Here is a 19,101-nt window from a genome sequence, read left to right on the forward strand (position 1 = left end):
CCATCCGCTCCAACAAGGCAAGAAGATAGTCCCACTCCAAGGTGTCGAACGCCTTGGTGGCGTCCAGGAAAACCGCAGCGGCCTCACAACTGGGATCAATATCCTGCATCACCGCTTGCAAGGTGCGAAGATTGTGTGACGTCGCCCGGTTGGGGACAAACCCGGCCTGGTCGGGGAGGACCAGACGCTCCATCAGAAGATTGAGGCGCGTAGCGAGAACCTTCGCCAAGATCTTGCTATCTGTGTTCAATAAGGAGAGGGGCCGATAAGAGTCGCAATGCTCCGGGGGTTTGCCCGGCTTCAGCAGGGATGTTATGAGGGCTTCGCGCATCGTTTCCGGCAGGGTGCCCTCCTCAAGGGCGGAGTAATACAACCTCTTCAGTATAGGGGCAAGAACATGGAGGAAGGCCTTATAGAAGTCTATCGGCAAGCCATCCGATCCAGGCGCCTTTCCAGACTTCATGGACATTATCGCCTCCTTTATCTCATCAAGTTCTAGTTCGTGGTGCAGGAATTTCTGCTGGGAGGGGCCTAGCCATGCTATCGCGGTGTCCTCAAGGTACTCCCGCAGGGCTATCGGAGTAGTCCTGCGGGAGGTGTACAAGCCCACATAATGTTCGGTAAGGACTTGCAGCTGGGCCGATAGGTCCCTTTGTGGGACCCCCTGACCATCCAGGAGCGTGGATACGTAATTTCGGTACCTAGGGGGACGTACCGCAACAGCCAGAGCTCTACCGGGCCTGTCCCCCTCCCCATGTAACCGCGCAACGTAAGGTTTCCCTAAAAACTTACACTCTTTGGCTGCAGCGTCAGTGTATTCGGTCACTTTTTCCCTGAGACGCGCCGCGACCGTGCGATCGTGTGGGGACCGTGCCAGTTCCTGTTCCAAGAGGAGCAACTCAGACTCACGTTTGCGCACGTCCCCGCGCAGTACTTTAAGAACCCCCCCGCCTCTCGCCATACACCATCCACGCACGGTAACCTTGAAAGCCTCCCACACCGTGGTGAACTGGGAGACTGAGGCAGTATTACGGTCAAAGAAGTCTGTTATGTCGTCCTCCAGTTCCGCCATAAAGGCAGAGTCGGTGAGGTGCGCGGGGTTGAGACGCCAATTCAGGTATGGGGAGGTATCAAGGGGAATGCGGAGCGATAGCAAGACAGGGGAGTGGTCGGAGAAAGTCCGGGCCAGGTGACGCGCTCCGAGCAGCCACGGGGCAATGCCTGCCGAGAGAAAGATATAGTCGAGACGAGCCCATGTCGAGTGTACAGCAGAATGATGTGTGCCCTGTTTGAGTGTCGGGTGAAGGTGTCGCCACGCATCCACCAGTTGGTGCTCATCCGTTAAGTGCACCAAGTTGCGCTGAGTGCGCGAGTAGTGTGACGGCTGCGGGTGCGACCTATCCATTGCGGGTCTAAGTGCAGTGTTGAAGTCTCCCCCAAGGATGACATGAGAAATACCTAAAGTGTGTATCTTACCCCACATGTTCAGAAGCGTTGCCGGGTCGTCTACGTTGGGTCCGTAGTAACATGCGAACAGTATTGTGTGTGAATGTAGTGTCCCCCAGATCATGCAATATCTACCACATGGCCCAACCTCAGTGCCCGCTGGAACAAACCCCACCCCACGCCGGACCAGTATAGTCACCCCCCTCGCATAAGTCGAATAAGATGAAAAGACCCTACACGCAGCCCAACGCGATGCGAAGGGGGGGCTCCCCCCGGGCCGCAAGTGCGTCTCCTGAAGCATGGCGACAGATACATGTTGCCTATCGAGGTAACCCAGGACCTGACGGCGCTTTCTCGGGTCATTCAGACCTCGCACGTTCCAGGAGACAATCTGGAACTGCTGCACTGGCTCAGTGTTCTCTACACTCCCCATGGATCCAGGCCCAATAACCCATGACCGGTAGATACAGCAAGGGACAACTCATCACAAGCGCGGTAACGACATGAGAGGACATTCCTGGGGATTACAGCAAATACCCAACCCCACCCCTTCGCAACAAGGGAGTCAATGGTAGAAAATTGAAAACGGAACACATACCCACCCACGCCGGCAACCCCAACTGGCCGGGAATCAGGACCCCACCCAGCCCACCCCATCCCCACCAAAACCACCCCAACTAGGAAAAACTGTAGAACAACGACCCCTACCCCACATGAGGGGGGGGTGCAGTGGGGTTCACCCATCGGGGGGATAATGCCCAGGGGGCGCCCAACCAGCCTCCCATCTCCCTACTTACACCCACGAGGACCAGACTGCCAGTCTAGCCTCTCAATGTGGGACGGAGATGGGTAACCGGGCAAGACATTAGCAGTGACCAGTTCGAACATTGATAACAGTAGAAAGGTTACCTCACCGTTGTGTGTAGCATCTAGAGCAGATATAAGCAGCAGTGGCACATAAACATGTCAGCGTCCCTAAAGCAAGAGGAGTCAATCCTGCTGTGCCATCGGAGAGGGTGATCTGGAGCGGCGCTGTCCATCTCTGTCCCGAGCATTGTTTCTCTTGTGGCGTTTAAGAAAGTCTTCCACCTGCTGAGGTTGCTGAAAGAAGAGTTGTTTACCATTGTATGTTATTTTCAATTTTGCTGGGTACAGCATGGCGTACGGTATTTCCTGTGCTCGCAATTTCTTCTTGACTGCAGCAAATTTGCGTCGAGACTCCTGGACAGTGGGGGTAAAATCAGGGAAGAAGGATAATGTTTCATTGCCGTAGCGCACGGTGCCCAGTTCCCGCGCCCGGCGTAGCACGGCATCCCTGTCCCTGTAGTTCAGGAATCGAGCGATGATGGGCCTCGGAAGGGATCCAGGCGGAGGGCGGGCGGCCAAGGATCTGTGTGCCCTCTCCACGATAAGGTGCGGGGAAAAGGAGTCCCTTCCGAAGAGTTCAGTCACCAAGTTTTCAACGAAGGTCTCAACTTTCCCAGTGTTGGTGGACTCCGCAAGGCCCAGAATGCGAACATTATTGCGTCGGGAACGGGCCTCCAGGTCCTCATTCTTGTCCGCGATGATTTTGAGGAGCCTGTCCATTTGTGTCATTTGTTTGCCCGAGGAGGCAGCGCCGTCCTCAAGGGTAGAGATGCGTTCCTCAGTCTCCTGGATGCGGGCATCATGCTGGTCCAGTTTAGCTACGACTCCATCCAGTCGGGCATTTATGGTGTCGACCTTGGAGTCGATGGAAGTGAGGCTCTGTCTCATGCCCAGCAAGAGGGACTTCCAGTCCTCATCCGGGGCCTCGGCGGGCGGAGGCGCCCCCTCCGCGCCCCCCGAAGGAGGGGAGTTTCTCTTGGCCTCGTAGGGCAGTTTGGACTGGCGAGTCTCACTGCGGCCCATGGCGCGGCGATGATCCGGCCCTCTCGCTACTCGCCCCGTCCCACCAGGGGGGAGGTTTGTCCGCCCCGACCGAGGTCAAGTTCAGCCCCAAAGCAACTGGCAGGCGACAGGGACCCAATTCTGCCCAGGGTCAGACCGGTTCCTGGTAAGATCTATCGCAGCCACGTAAGCGGGGGCGATGAGGCTAGGACATCAGGGGTCGTCCCGGGACGAGCCAGGAGGCCGCAGCGCAGATAGGGCCCAGGCTGGGTGTAGGATTCAAATGGCCCAGGGGCAGCCAGCTGTAGTCTCCCTTCCCCGCCGCACACCAGTCCGGAGGGGCACACACGCAGCAATGTAGGTCCAGCGGGAGGAAGGGTTCGAACCCAACAGGGTTCTTATGCGGTACCCCAGGTGGCCGGGTGCAGCAGCAGTCCCCGCGGCGTGGCCTCCATCTGGGCAAGGGCTACGCTCCGTCAGGCGGCAGCGACCGCAGAAGCATCCTCCACACCCCGGGGGGGGGACCTGCCCAGGCCACGGGTGCGCCAGAGGCCCCAAAGTGTGGGTTGTGGTGGGGGCTGCAAGGCTCCAGCCAGCCAGGGGGGCGATGTCTGATACCCCACAGGCGGAGGGCGGCAGGGCACCGCGGCGCAGCAGGGCCACAGCGAGATGGCGGCCACCGGGTCCGACGCGCTGCACAGCCTCCAAATTCAGCGGCAGCGCCGCATCCAGCCTTCAGCGGCGGGCAGACCAAGGCTTGTGGCCCCCCCTCCGTCCCGATGGACGACCCACAGCGGGTGAGCTCTCTCTGCGGGGATGGGGCCCGTGCAGCGGGCCGCGGCACCTCGGGTCCAGTGAGTATACCTCGGGGGGGGGAGGGACCCCCGTCAACGGTCCGGCGCGGCAGCCAGCGGCAGGCAGGGACCAACGATGCCTCCGTCTCCCCCGCACCTCCGGTCCAGGCAGCAGTCGGGCGGCAGCGCCGCAGGAATCCCGGCTCCTCCACCCCAGTGACACAGCACTCCCAGCAGGTCTCGGCCCCAGCAGCCCGCAGCAGGCCTCAGATCCCCGGGGTCCCTTAGCGCACAGCCGCCGACCAGTCCAGGACACTCGTCAGGGCCCTCCACCGCTTCAAAGAAAACCGCAGTTATCTCGGCTCTCCAGAGTGCTAGCGCTCCGTTTCAGAGCCCGTTAGGCTCCGCAGAATCTCACACGTGCAGCGGTGAGGGTTGTAGGCAGAACAGCCTGGTCAGGATAGCGTTAAGGATGGTGATAATGCCCGGTCGGGCGAGAGCCTCACACCAGTGCGGCCATCTTGGTTTAGCGCCACCTAGCGCCCCCCCTGGCCCTTCAGGGTTCTCTGTTACGGAGACCTAGGGATGCTCTGGGATTTGTGGCTGTGCTGGCCCTTCAGGATTCTCTGTTACGCAGAGCTAGGGATGCTCTGGGATTTGTGGTGTGCTGGCCCTTCAGGATGCTCTGTTACGCAGAGCTGGGGATGCTCTGGGATTTGTGGCTGTGCTGGCCCTTCAGGATTCTCTGTTACGCAGAGCTAGGGATGCTCTGGGATTTGTGGCTGTGCTCGCCCTTCAGGATTCTCTGTTACGCAGAGCTAGGGATGCTCTGGGATTTGTGGCTGTGCTGGCCCTTCAGGATTCTCTGTTACGCAGAGCTGGGGATGCTCTGGGATTTGTGGCTGTGCTGGCCCTTCAGGATTCTCTGTTACGCAGAGCTAGGGATGCTCTGGGATTTGTGGCTGTGCTGGCCCTTCAGGATTCTCTGTTACGCAGAGCTAGGGATGCTCTGGGATTTGTGGCTGTGCTGGCCCTTCAGGATTCTCTGTTACGCAGGGCTAGGGATGTTCTGGGATTTGTGGCTGTGCTCGCCCTTCAGGATTCTCTGTTACGCAGAGCTGGGGATGCTCTGGGATTTGTGGCTGTGCTGGCCCTTCAGGATTCTCTGTTACGCAGAGCTGGGGATGCTCTGGGATTTGTGGTGTGCCGGCCCTTCAGGATTCTCTGTTATGCAGAGCTAGGGATGCTCTGGGATTTGTGGCTGTGCTGGCCCTACAGGATTCTCTGTTACGCAGAGCTAGGGATGCTCTGGGATTTGTGGCTGTGCTGGCCCTTCAGGATTCTCTCTTACGCAGACCTAGAGATGCTCTGGGATTTGTGGTGTGCTGGCCCTTCAGGATTCTCTGTTACGTAGACCTAGGGATGCTCTGGGATTTGTGGTGTGCTGGTCCTTCAGGATTCTCTATTACGTAGACCTAGGGATGCTCTGGGATTTGTGGTGTGCTGGCCCTTCAGGATTCTCTGTTACGCAGAGCTAGGGATGCTCTGGGATTTGTGGCTGTGCTGGCCCTTCAGGATTCTCTGTTACGCAGAGCTGGGGATGCTCTGGGATTTGTGGCTGTGCTGGCCCTTCAGGATTCTCTGTTACGCAGAGCTAGGGATGCTCTGGGATTTGTGGCTGTGCTGGCCCTTCAGGATTCTCTGTTACGCAGAGCTGGGGATGCTCTGGGATTTGTGGCTGTGCTGGCCCTTCAGGATTCTCTGTTACTCAGAGCTAGGGATGCTCTGGGATTTGTGGCTGTGCTGGCCCTTCAGGATTCTCTGTTACGCAGAGCTGGGGATGCTCTGGGATTTGTGGCTGTGCTGGCCCTTCAGGATTCTCTGTTACGCAGAGCTGGGGATGCTCTGGGATTTGTGGCTGTGCTGGCCCTTCAGGATTCTCTGTTACACAGAGCTGGGGATGCTCTGGGATTTGTGGCTGTGCTGGCCCTTCAGGATTCTCTGTTACGCAGAGCTGGGGATGCTCTGGGATTTGTGGTGTGCTGGCCCTTCAGGATTCTCTGTTACGCAGAGCTGGGGATGCTCTGGGATTTGTGGTGTGCTGGCTCTTCAGGATTCTCTGTTACGCAGAGCTAGGGATGCTCTGGGATTTGTGGCTGTGCTGGCCCTTCAGGATTCTCTGTTACGCAGAGCTAGGGATGCTCTGGGATTTGTGGCTGTGCTGGCCCTTCAGGATTCTCTGTTACGCAGAGCTGGGGATGCTCTGGGATTTGTGGCTGTGCTGGCCCTTCAGGATTCTCTGTTACGCAGAGCTAGGGATGCTCTGGGATTTGTGGCTGTGCTGGCCCTTCAGGATTCTCTGTTACGCAGAGCTAGGGATGCTCTGGGATTTGTGGCTGTGCTGGCCCTTCAGGATTCTCTGTTACGCAGAGCTGGGGATGCTCTGGGATTTGTGGCTGTGCTGGCCCTTCAGGATTCTCTGTTACGCAGAGCTAGGGGTGCTCTGGGATTTGTGGCTGTGCTGGCCCTTCAGGATTCTCTGTTACGCAGAGCTAGGGATGCTCTGGGATTTGTGGCTGTGCTGGCCCTTCAGGATTCTCTGTTACGCAGAGCTAGGGATGCTCTGGGATTTGTGGCTGTGCTGGCCCTTCAGGATTCTCTGTTACGCAGAGCTAGGGATGCTCTGGGATTTGTGGCTGTGCTGGCCCTTCAGGATTCTCTGTTACGCAGAGCTAGGGATGCTCTGGGATTTGTGGCTGTGCTGGCCCTTCAGGATTCTCTGTTACGCAGAGCTAGGGATGCTCTGGGATTTGTGGCTGTGCTGGCCCTTCAGGATTCTCTGTTACGCAGAGCTGGGGATGCTCTGGGATTTGTGGCTGTGCTGGCCCTTCAGGATTCTCTGTTACGCAGAGCTAGGGGTGATCTGGGATTTGTGGCTGTGCTGGCCCTTCAGGATTCTCTGTTACGCAGAGCTAGGGATGCTCTGGGATTTGTGGCTGTGCTGGCCCTTCAGGATTCTCTGTTACGCAGAGCTAGGGATGCTCTGGGATTTGTGGCTGTGCTGGCCCTTCAGGATTCTCTGTTACGCAGAGCTAGGGATGCTCTGGGATTTGTGGCTGTGCTGGCCCTTCAGGATTCTCTGTTACGCAGAGCTGGGGATGCTCTGGGATTTGTGGCTGTGCTGGCCCTTCAAGATTCTCTGTTACGCAGAGCTAGGGGTGCTCTGGGATTTGTGGCTGTGCTGGCCCTTCAGGATTCTCAGTTACGCAGAGCTAGGGATGCTCTGGGATTTGTGGCTGTGCTGGCCCTTCAGGATTAGGGGTGGGCGGAATTTGCGTAATTGCGTTACGCAAATCTCCGCGAAACGGTAAAAAATCTCCGCGAACACGCAGAAATTCCGCGAACACGCGGAATTGCTTGTTCGCGATGCTTTTTTCTTGTTCACAATTGCTGTTTGCGTGCTTGGGGAGAAATATCTCGCGAACACGCATTTTGAGAACGCGAACAAGCAAAAATTTCGCGAAATCGCGGAAAGCAGACGTTTGAGCAATTTCGCGTTCTCCGCGGAACGCGAAATTACGCAAATTCCGCAAATTCCGCGAGCGGAACGGAATTTACCGCCCAGGCCTATTCAGGATTCTCTGTTACGCAGAGCTAGGGATGCTCTGGGATTTGTGGCTGTGCTGGCCCTTCAGGATTCTTTGTTACGCAGAGCTAGGGATGCTCTGGGATTTGTGGCTGTGCTGGCCCTTCAGGATTCTCTGTTACGCAGAGCTAGGGATGCTCTGGGATTTGTGGCTGTGCTGGCCCTTCAGGATTCTCTGTTACGCAGAGCTAGGGATGCTCTGGGATTTGTGGCTGTGCTGGCCCTTCAGGATTCTCTGTTACGCAGAGCTAGGGATGCTCTGGGATTTGTGGCTGTGCTGGCCCTTCAGGATTCTCTGTTACGCAGAGCTGGGGATGCTCTGGGATTTGTGGCTGTGCTGGCCCTTCAGGATTCTCTGTTACGCAGAGCTAGGGGTGCTCTGGGATTTGTGGCTGTGCTGGCCCTTCAGGATTCTCTGTTACGCAGAGCTGGGGATGCTCTGGGATTTGTGGCTGTGCTGGCCCTTCAGGATTCTCTGTTACGCAGAGCTGGGGATGCTCTGTGATTTGTGGCTGTGCTGGCCCTTCAGGATTCTCTGTTACGCAGAGCTAGGGATGCTCTGGGATTTGTGGCTGTGCTGGCCCTTCAGGATTCTCTGTTACGCAGAGCTTGGGATGCTCTGGGATTTGTGGCTGTGCTGGCCCTTCAGGATTCTCTGTTACGCAGAGCTGGGGATGCTCTGGGATTTGTGGCTGTGCTGGCCCTTTAGGATTCTCTGTTACGCAGAGCTAGGGATGCTCTGGGATTTGTGGCTGTGCTGGCCCTTCAGGATTCTCTGTTACGCAGATCTGGGGATGCTCTGGGATTTGTGGCTGTGCTGGCCCTTCAGGATTCTCTGTTACGCAGAGCTAGGGGTGCTTTGGGATTTGTGGCTGTGCTGGCCATTCAGGATTCTCTGTTACGCAGAGCTAGGGATGCTCTGGGATTTGTGGCTGTGCTGGCCCTTCAGGATTCTCTTTTACGCAGAGCTAGGGATGCTCTGGGATTTGTGGCTGTGCTGGCCCTTCAGGATTCTCTGTTACGCAGAGCTAGGGATGCTCTGGGATTTGTGGCTGTGCTGGCCCTTCAGGATTCTCTGTTACGCAGACCTAGGGATGCTCTGGGATTTGTGGCTGTGCTGGCCCTTCAGGATTCTCTGTTACGCAGAGCTGGGGATGCTCTGGGATTTGTGGCTGAGCTGGCCCTTCAGGATTCTCTGTTACGCAGAGCTAGGGGTGCTCTGGGATTTGTGGCTGTGCTGGCCCCTCAGGATTCTCTGTTACGCAGAGCTAAGGATGATCTGGGATTTGTGGCTGTGCTGGCCCTTCAGGATTCTCTGTTACGCAGAGCTAGGGATGCTCTGGGATTTGTGGCTGTGCTGGCCCTTCAGGATTCTCTGTTACGCAGAGCTAGGGATGCTCTGGGATTTGTGGCTGTGCTGGCCCTTCAGGATTCTCTGTTACGCAGAGCTAGGGATGCTCTGGGATTTGTGGCTGTGCTGGCCCTTCAGGATTCTCTGTTACGCAGAGCTAGGGATGCTCTGGGATTTGTGGCTGTGCTGGCCCTTCAGAATTCTCTGTTACGCAGAGCTGGGGATGCTCTGGGATTTGTGGCTGTGCTGGCCCTTCAGGATTCTCTGTTACGCAGAGCTGGGGATGCTCTGGGATTTGTGGCTGTGCTGGCCCTTCAGGATTCTCTGTTACGCAGAGCTAGGGATGCTCTGGGATTTGTGGCTGTGCTGTCCCTTCAGGATTCTCTGTTACACAGAGCTGGGGATGCTCTGGGATTTGTGGCTGTGCTGACCCTTCAGGATTCTCTGTTACACAGAGCTGGGGATGCTCTGGGATTTGTGGCTGTGCTGGCCCTTCAGGATTCTCTGTTACGCAGAGCTGGGGATGCTCTGGGATTTGTGGCTGTGCTGGCCCTTCAGGATTCTCTGTTACGCAGAGCTAGGGATGCTCTGGGATTGTGGCTGTGCTGGCCCTTCAGGATTCTCTGTTACGCAGAGCTAGGGATGCTCTGGGATTTGTGGCTGTGCTGGCCCTTCAGGATTCTCTGTTACGCAGAGCTGGGGATGCTCTGGGATTTGTGGCTGTGCTGGCCCTTCAGGATTCTCTGTTACGCAGAGCGAGGGATGTGCTGGGATTTGTGGCTGTGCTGGCCCTTCTGGATTCTCTGTTACACAGAGCTGGGGATGCTCTGGGATTTGTGGCTGTGCTGGCCCTTCAGGATTCTCTGTTACGCAGAGCTGGGGATGCTCTGGGATTTGTGGCTGTGCTGGCCCTTCAGGATTCTCTGTTACGCAGAGCTAGGGATGCTCTGGGATTTGTGGCTGTGCTGGCTCTTCAGGATTCTCTGTTACGCAGAGCTAGGGATGCTCTGGGATTTGTGGCTGTGCTGGCCCTTCAGGATTCTCTGTTACGCAGAGCTGGGGATGCTCTGGGATTTGTGGCTGTGCTGGCCCTTCAGGATTCTCTGTTACGCAGAGCTGGGGATGCTCTGGGATTTGTGGCTGTGCTGGCTCTTCAGGATTCTCTGTTACGGAGACCTAGGGATGCTCTGGGATTTGTGGCTGTGCTGGCCGTTCAGGGTTCTCTGTTACGGAGACTTAGGGATGCTCTGGGATTTGTGGCTTTGCTGGCCCTTCAGGATTCTCTGTTACGCAGAGCTAGGGATGCTCTGGGATTTGTGGTGTGCTGGCCCTTCAGGATTCTCTGTTACGCAGAGCTGGGGATGCTCTGGGATTTGTGGCTGTGCTGGCCCTTCAGGATTCTCTGTTACGCAGAGCTAGGGATGCTCTGGGATTTGTGGCTGTGCTGGCCCTTCAGGATTCTCTGTTACGCAGAGCTGGGGATGCTCTGGGATTTGTGGCTGTGCTGGCCCTTCAGGATTCTCTGTTACGCAGAGCTGGGGATGCTCTGGGATTTGTGGCTGTGCTGGCCCTTCAGGATTCTCTGTTACGCAGAGCTAGGGATGCTCTGGGATTTGTGGCTGTGCTGGCCCTTCAGGATTCTCTGTTACGCAGAGCTAGGGATGCTCTGGGATTTGTAGCTGTGCTGGCCCTTCAGGGTTCTCTGTTACGCAGGGCTAGGGATGCTCTGGGATTTGTGGCTGTGCTCGCCCTTCAGGATTCTCTGTTACGCAGAGCTGGGGATGCTCTGGGATTTGTGGCTGTGCTGGCCCTTCAGGATTCTCTGTTACGCAGAGCTGGGGATGCTCTGGGATTTGTGGTGTGCCGGCCCTTCAGGATTCTCTGTTATGCAGAGCTAGGGATGCTCTGGGATTTGTGGCTGTGCTGGCCCTACAGGATTCTCTGTTACCCAGAGCTAGGGATGCTCTGGGATTTGTGGCTGTGCTGGCCCTTCAGGATTCTCTCTTACGCAGACCTAGAGATGCTCTGGGATTTGTGGTGTGCTGGCCCTTCAGGATTCTCTGTTACGTAGACCTAGGGATGCTCTGGGATTTGTGGTGTGCTGGTCCTTCAGGATTCTCTATTACGTAGACCTAGGGATGCTCTGGGATTTGTGGTGTGCTGGCCCTTCAGGATTCTCTGTTACGCAGAGCTAGGGATGCTCTGGGATTTGTGGCTGTGCTGGCCCTTCAGGATTCTCTGTTACGCAGAGCTGGGGATGCTCTGGGATTTGTGGCTGTGCTGGCCCTTCAGGATTCTCTGTTACGCAGAGCTGGGGATGCTCTGGGATTTGTGGCTGTGCTGGCCCTTCAGGATTCTCTGTTACTCAGAGCTAGGGATGCTCTGGGATTTGTGGCTGTGCTGGCCCTTCAGGATTCTCTGTTACGCAGAGCTGGGGATGCTCTGGGATTTGTGGCTGTGCTGGCCCTTCAGGATTCTCTGTTACGCAGAGCTGGGGATGCTCTGGGATTTGTGGCTGTGCTGGCCCTTTAGGATTCTCTGTTACGCAGAGCTAGGGGTGCTCTGGGATTTGTGGCTGTGCTGGCCCTTCAGGATTCTCTGTTACGCAGAGCTGGGGATGCTCTGGGATTTGTGGTGTGCTGGCCCTTCAGGATTCTCTGTTACGCAGAGCTAGGGATGCTCTGGGATTTGTGGCTGTGCTGGCCCTTCAGGATTCTCTGTTACGCAGAGCTAGGGATGCTCTGGGATTTGTGGCTGTGCTGGCCCTTCAGGATTCTCTGTTACGCAGAGCTGGGGATGCTCTGGGATTTGTAGCTGTGCTGGCCCTTCAGGGTTCTCTGTTACGCAGGGCTAGGGATGCTCTGGGATTTGTGGCTGTGCTCGCCCTTCAGGATTCTCTGTTACGCAGAGCTGGGGATGCTCTGGGATTTGTGGCTGTGCTGGCCCTTCAGGATTCTCTGTTACGCAGAGCTGGGGATGCTCTGGGATTTGTGGTGTGCCGGCCCTTCAGGATTCTCTGTTACCCAGAGCTAGGGATGCTCTGGGATTTGTGGCTGTGCTGGCCCTTCAGGATTCTCTCTTACGCAGACCTAGAGATGCTCTGGGATTTGTGGTGTGCTGGCCCTTCAGGATTCTCTGTTACGTAGACCTAGGGATGCTCTGGGATTTGTGGTGTGCTGGTCCTTCAGGATTCTCTATTACGTAGACCTAGGGATGCTCTGGGATTTGTGGTGTGCTGGCCCTTCAGGATTCTCTGTTACGCAGAGCTAGGGATGCTCTGGGATTTGTGGCTGTGCTGGCCCTTCAGGATTCTCTGTTACGCAGAGCTGGGGATGCTCTGGGATTTGTGGCTGTGCTGGCCCTTCAGGATTCTCTGTTACGCAGAGCTGGGGATGCTCTGGGATTTGTGGCTGTGCTGGCCCTTCAGGATTCTCTGTTACTCAGAGCTAGGGATGCTCTGGGATTTGTGGCTGTGCTGGCCCTTCAGGATTCTCTGTTACGCAGAGCTGGGGATGCTCTGGGATTTGTGGCTGTGCTGGCCCTTCAGGATTCTCTGTTACGCAGAGCTGGGGATGCTCTGGGATTTGTGGCTGTGCTGGCCCTTTAGGATTCTCTGTTACGCAGAGCTAGGGGTGCTCTGGGATTTGTGGCTGTGCTGGCCCTTCAGGATTCTCTGTTACGCAGAGCTGGGGATGCTCTGGGATTTGTGGTGTGCTGGCCCTTCAGGATTCTCTGTTACGCAGAGCTGGGGATGCTCTGGGATTTGTGGTGTGCTGGCCCTTCAGGATTCTCTGTTACGCAGAGCTAGGGATGCTCTGGGATTTGTGGTGTGCTGGCCCTTCAGGATTCCCTGTTACGCAGAGCTGGGGATGCTCTGGGATTTGTGGCTGTGCCAAGGGGCAATCCGGTTACCCAGGACCATCTCTTAAAGGGTGCCAGGGGAAATCCCTCTGATGGCTTGGCACTGGCATGGTAGTGCGAAGAACCACCTTACATGCTGCCCTAAACTCTCTCTCTTCTGAACGAGCGGGTGAGTTCAACTTGTAAAGAAGAATGGATGGAGGGGCCCCTGGGATTCCCCTCAGTCCGAAGTCCATTGCTGAATGCCACGGTAGCCTGAGGGGTGGACAATTGGTGGGAGATTCCATGTCTAATTGTTCCATGCAATATTTCATGATGATGTAAAGTTTATGAATTGATATGCACCGTTGCATTTCAAGGTTGTGTTTATAATACGTAATAAATACAGACTTGAGAATGATATATTCCCTAATGCAAGAATGGAGTGAATATCGGGCATGTTTACACGATCAGCTTTGTGTTTTTGGGAGAGTTCGACATTAGTCATGGTTGTGATCTGAGCGGTACTGCTGCGACCCCTCACCCTTTGCTGATGCGGCATGTTGCCTCAGCAATCTGATAGGCCACCGTGTCAACCAATCAGAGTGGCAGAGCAGGGCTCTGCGTTATGGTAATTTCCTTTAGCTGCTGCCACAGACTGCCACTGGCCGCTGCGGGGTGCCACTGTGTGTACTGTTAGTGTCTGCTGGGCAGACGTGGATACCGCAAAAAAGATGCAGCGCGAGACCCACCGTGTACCGTTTTTGCCTGTCCCCTAATTACATGTGGGGCAAAAAGATTCAACACGCCATCAGTTATGTGAGGACTTCTGCACGTGAGGTTAAACCTGGCCCTGGGTGCCTGTATGGATTCAGGGCGGCCATCAACAAATACTAACCTCCAGCCAGTACGTGTTCAGTACTCAGCGCCCTTCTCTACACATCCTTCCCTACTCAAAAGCATCTCCGTCTGCTAGAATACCTGGAAAGAGCAAAGCCACTTAGCATTCACCCAAGACCGTAATTAGTTAGAAATCAAAGATTGGATACGCAAAGTTAACGAGCGCGGGAATTTGCAGCCGCTAAATGAGGCCTGAACTCTGCGCGCGCTGCTTCCCTGACTGACATCTTTGCGCTTTCTTTCGGAAGTCCCGACATTCACAGGTTCACCTCCGGAGAGCTGTCCTGGTCACACTTTCAAACGCACAGTCGACTCCGGAGTTTTGCTGGAATTATCGTCTTCTTCTGCCATACTTGTGTAGCTCGTTGACGTGGGATGCCCGCTCCTTCCCCTCCAGTTACCATGGTGATGGCAAAGCATCCTCATGCTCTCGAGCACTGAGCTCCTGGACCAACTCTCTTCCTGAATTCTTGACACGAGCCCGCACTTTTGCAAATTAGGTTCATGAAAGTGCTTAAAGTTAAACCGTGTGGGGTCATCGTGCTCCCCAAAAATCCGAAAAACGCAAACAACATTGGCGAGATCCACAAATGATCAGGATTGGACATAAGAGGAATCTTCCTCGTTTTAAATATGGAGCATTCAAATATGGTATTTTCAGAGTAACATGATTGCACTTCGGGGCATCATTCGTAATTAGGGCTCCCGGTTTTATTGTATTTATTTTTTGCTAATTTTATGTGTATGTATCCATATTTATGTTGGGATTTGTGGAAAAATAAATCTGAATTTAGTATATTTTTCCATTTATTTAAGTGATAAGTATGCACTCATGCTTGAGTGCCTGCCAGGAGGGTGTTGCGGACCGGTCCCCAGGGTCAGAGCCACTGGCGTAGAGTCATCACAAAAGGTGGAAAGTTAACTTGTCTTGAATGAAAACAGACGCTTGTCAAGGTGAGAGTGTCAGCGGGATATCGGTTCTTTGAGCACAGAATGGATCAACTCCTGAAGGAATAGATTTGCAGCTGTATTTTGCTTCCAGTGGGGATGGCGGATCCTCGCCCTGCAGGAAGGGAGCCAGTGAGAGCTGATGCCTGGACACATCCTCCGCCTCAGTGTGGTCCTTTTGACCTGCCCAATATCATTCGATAGTCTCTGCGCTTCCACACAAATCCATATCTATCCCCATGCTATCTACTTGTGTTGCTGCACATTACCATACACATTGGCATTGTGAATCTCTGTTACAGGTCTGTTCCGGCTGGTGCTCGAGAGGGGTCTGGTGAGCAGCACACTACTTATAGTGGTATGCGTTGAGAGAAGTTGGCCTGATATATGCTGTCCACTCATTATAGTGGTATGCGTTGAGAGAAGTTGGCCTGATATATGCTGTCCACTCATTATAGTGGTATGCGTTGAGAGAAGTTGGCCTGATATATGCTGTCCACTAATGATAGTGGTATGCGTTGAGAGAAGTTGGCCTGATATATGCTGTCCACTAATGATAGTGGTATGCGTTGAGAGAAGTTGGCCTGATATATGCTGTCCACTCATTATAGTGTTATGCGTTGAGAGAAGTTGGCCTGATATATGCTGTCCACTCATTATAGTGGTATGCGTTGAGAGAAGTTGGCCTGATATATGCTGTCCACTCATGATAGCGGTATGCATGGAGAGAAGTTGGCCTGATATATGCTTTCCACTAATGATAGTGGTATGCGTTGAGAGAAGTTGGCCTGATATATGCTGTCCACTAATGATAGTGGTATGCGTTGAGAGAAGTTGGCCTGATATATGCTGTCCACTAATGATAGTGGTATGCGTTGAGAGAAGTTGGCCTGATATATGCTGTCCACTCATTATAGTGGTATGCGTTGAGAGAAGTTGGCCTGATATATGCTGTCCACTCATTATAGTGGTATGCGTTGAGAGAAGGTGGCCTGATATATGCTGTCCACTCATGATAGTGGTATGCGTTGAGAGAAGTTGGCCTGATATATGCTGTCCTCTAATGATAGTGGTATGCGTTGAGAGAAGTTGGCCTGATGTATGCTGTCCACTCATTATAGTGGTATGCGTTGAGAGAAGATGGCCTGATATATGCTGTCCACTCATGATAGTGGTATGCGTTGAGAGAAGTTGACCTGATATATGCTGTCCACTAATGATAGTGGTATGCGTTGAGAGAAGTTGGCCTGATATATGCTGTCCACTCATTATAGTGGTATGCGTTGAGAGAAGTTGGCCTGATATATGCTGTCCACTCATTATAGTGGTATGCGTTGAGAGAAGTTGGCCTGATATATGCTGTCCACTAATGATAGTGGTATGCGTTATGAGAAGTTGGCATGATATATGCTGTCCACTCATTATAGTGTTATGCGTTGAGAGAAGTTGGCCTGATATATGCTGTCCACTTATTATAGTGGTATGCGTTGAGAGAAGTTGGCCTGATATATGCTGTCCACTCATGATAGCGGCATGCGTTGAGAGAAGTTGGCCTGATATATGCTGTCCACTAATGATAGTGGTATGCGTTGAGAGAAGTTGGCCTGATATATGCTGTCCACTAATGATAGTGGTATGCGTTGAGAGAAGTTGGCCTGATATATGCTGTCCACTCATTATAGTGGTATGCGTTGAGAGAAGTTGGCCTGATATATGCGGTCCACTCATTATAGTGGTATGCGTTGAGAGAAGTTGGCCTGATATATGCTGTCCACTAATGATAGCGGTATGCGTTGAGAGAAGTTGGCCTGATATATGCTGTCCACTCATGATAGCGGTATGCGTTGAGAGAAGTTGGCCTGATATATGCTGTCCACTAATGATAGTGGTATGCGTTGAGAGAAGTTGGCCTGATATATGCTATCCACTAATGATAGTGGTATGCGTTGAGAGAAGTTGGCCTGATATATGCTGTCCACTCATTATAGTGGTATGCGTTGAGAGAAGTTGGCCTGATATATGCTGTCCACTAATGATAGTGGTATGCGTTATGAGAAGTTGGCATGATATATGCTGTCCACTCATTATAGTGTTATGCATTGAGAGAAGTTGGCCTGATATATGCTGTCCACTCATTATAGTGGTATGCGTTGAGAGAAGTTGGCCTGATATATGCTGTCCACTCATGATAGCGGTATGCTTTGAGAGAAGTTGGCCTGATATATGCTGTCCACTAATGATAGTGGTATGCGTTGAGAGAAGTTGGCCTGATATATGCTGTCCACTAATGATAGTGGTATGCGTTGAGAGAAGTTGGCCTGATATATGCTGTCCACTCATTATAGTGGTATGCGTTGAGAGAAGTTGGCCTGATATATGCGGTCCACTCATTATAGTGGTATGCGTTGAGAGAAGTTGGCCTGATATATGCTGTCCACTAATGATAGCGGTATGCGTTGAGAGAAGTTGGCCTGATATATGCTGTCCACTAATGATAGTGGTATGCGTTGAGAGAAGTTGGCCTGATATATGCTGTCCACTAATGATAGTGGTATGCATTGAGAGAAGTTGGCCTGATATATGCTGTCCACTCATGATAGTGGTATGCGTTGAGAGAAGTTGGCCTGATATATGCTGTCCACTAATGATAGTGGTATGCGTTGAGAGAAGTAGGCCTGATATATGCTGTCCACTCATTATAGTGGTATGCGTTGAGAGAAGTTGGCCTGATATATGCTGTCCACTAATGATAGTGGTATGCGTTATGAGAAGTTGGCATGATATATGCTGTCCACTCATTATAGTGTTATGCGTTGAGAGAAGTTGGCCTGATATATGCTGTCCACTCATTATAGTGGTATGCGTTGAGAGAAGTTGGCCTGATATATGCTGTCCACTCATGATAGCGGTATGCGTTGAGAGAAGTTGGCCTGATATATGCTGTCCACTAATGATAGTGGTATGCGTTGAGAGAAGTTGGCCTGATATATGCTGTCCACTCATGATAGTGGTATGCGTTGAGAGAAGTTGGCCTGATATATGCTGTCCACTAATGATAGTGGTATGCGTTGAGAGAAGTTGGCCTGATATATGCTGTCCACTCATTATAGTGGTATGCGTTGAGAGAAGTTGGCCTGATATATGCGGTCCACTCATTAAAGTGGTATGCGTTGAGAGAAGTTGGCCTGATATATGCTGTACACTAATGATAGCGGTATGCGTTGAGAGAAGTTGGCCTGATATATGCTGTCCACTAATGATAGTGGTATGCGTTGAGAGAAGTTGGCCTGATATATGCTGTCCACTAATGATAGTGGTATGCGTTGAGAGAAGTTGGCCTGATATATGCTGTCCACTCGTGATAGTGGTATGCGTTGAGAGAAGTTGGCCTGATATATGCTGTCCACTAATGATAGTGGTATGCGTTGAGAGAAGTTGGCCTGATATATGCTGTCCACTCATTATAGTGGTATGCGTTGAGAGAAGTTGGCCTGATATATGCTGTCCACTCATTATAGTGGTATGCTTTGAGAGAAGTTGGCCTGATATATGCTGTCCACTCATTATAGTGGTATGCGTTGAGAGAAGGTGGCCTGATATATGCTGTCCACTCATGATAGTGGTATGCGTTGAGAGAAGTTGGCCTGATATATGCTCTCCACTAATGATAGTGGTATGCGTTGAGAGAAGTTGGCCTGATATATGCTGTCCACTCATTATAGTGGTATGCGTTGAGAGAAGATGGCCTGATATATGCTATCCACTCATGATAGTGGTATGCGTTGAGAGAAGTTGGCCTGATATATGCTGTCCACTAATGATAGTGGTATGCGTTGAGAGAAGTTGGCCTGATATATGCTGTCCACTCATTATAGTGGTATGCGTTGAGAGAAGTTGGCCTGATATATGCTGTCCACTCATTATAGTGGTATGCGTTGAGAGAAGTTGGCCTGATATATGCTGTCCACTAATGATAGTGGTATGCGTTATGAGAAGTTGGCATGATATATGCTGTCCACTCATTATAGTGTTATGCGTTGAGAGAAGTTGGCCTGATATATGCTGTCCACTCATTATAGTGGTATGCGTTGAGAGAAGTTGGCCTGATATATGCTGTCCACTCATGATAGCGTTATGCGTTGAGAGAAGTTGGCCTGATATATGCTGTCCACTAATGATAGTGGTATGCGTTGAAAGAAGTTGGCCTGATATATGCTGTCCACTAATGATAGTGGTATGCGTTGAGAGAAGTTGGCCTGATATATGCTGTCCACTCATGATAGTGGTATGCGTTGAGAGAAGTTGGC

The sequence above is a fragment of the Triturus cristatus genome, chromosome 3_1 (assembly GCF_964204655.1).
Source record: "Triturus cristatus chromosome 3_1, aTriCri1.1, whole genome shotgun sequence".
Taxonomy (NCBI): Eukaryota; Metazoa; Chordata; class Amphibia; order Caudata; family Salamandridae; genus Triturus; species Triturus cristatus.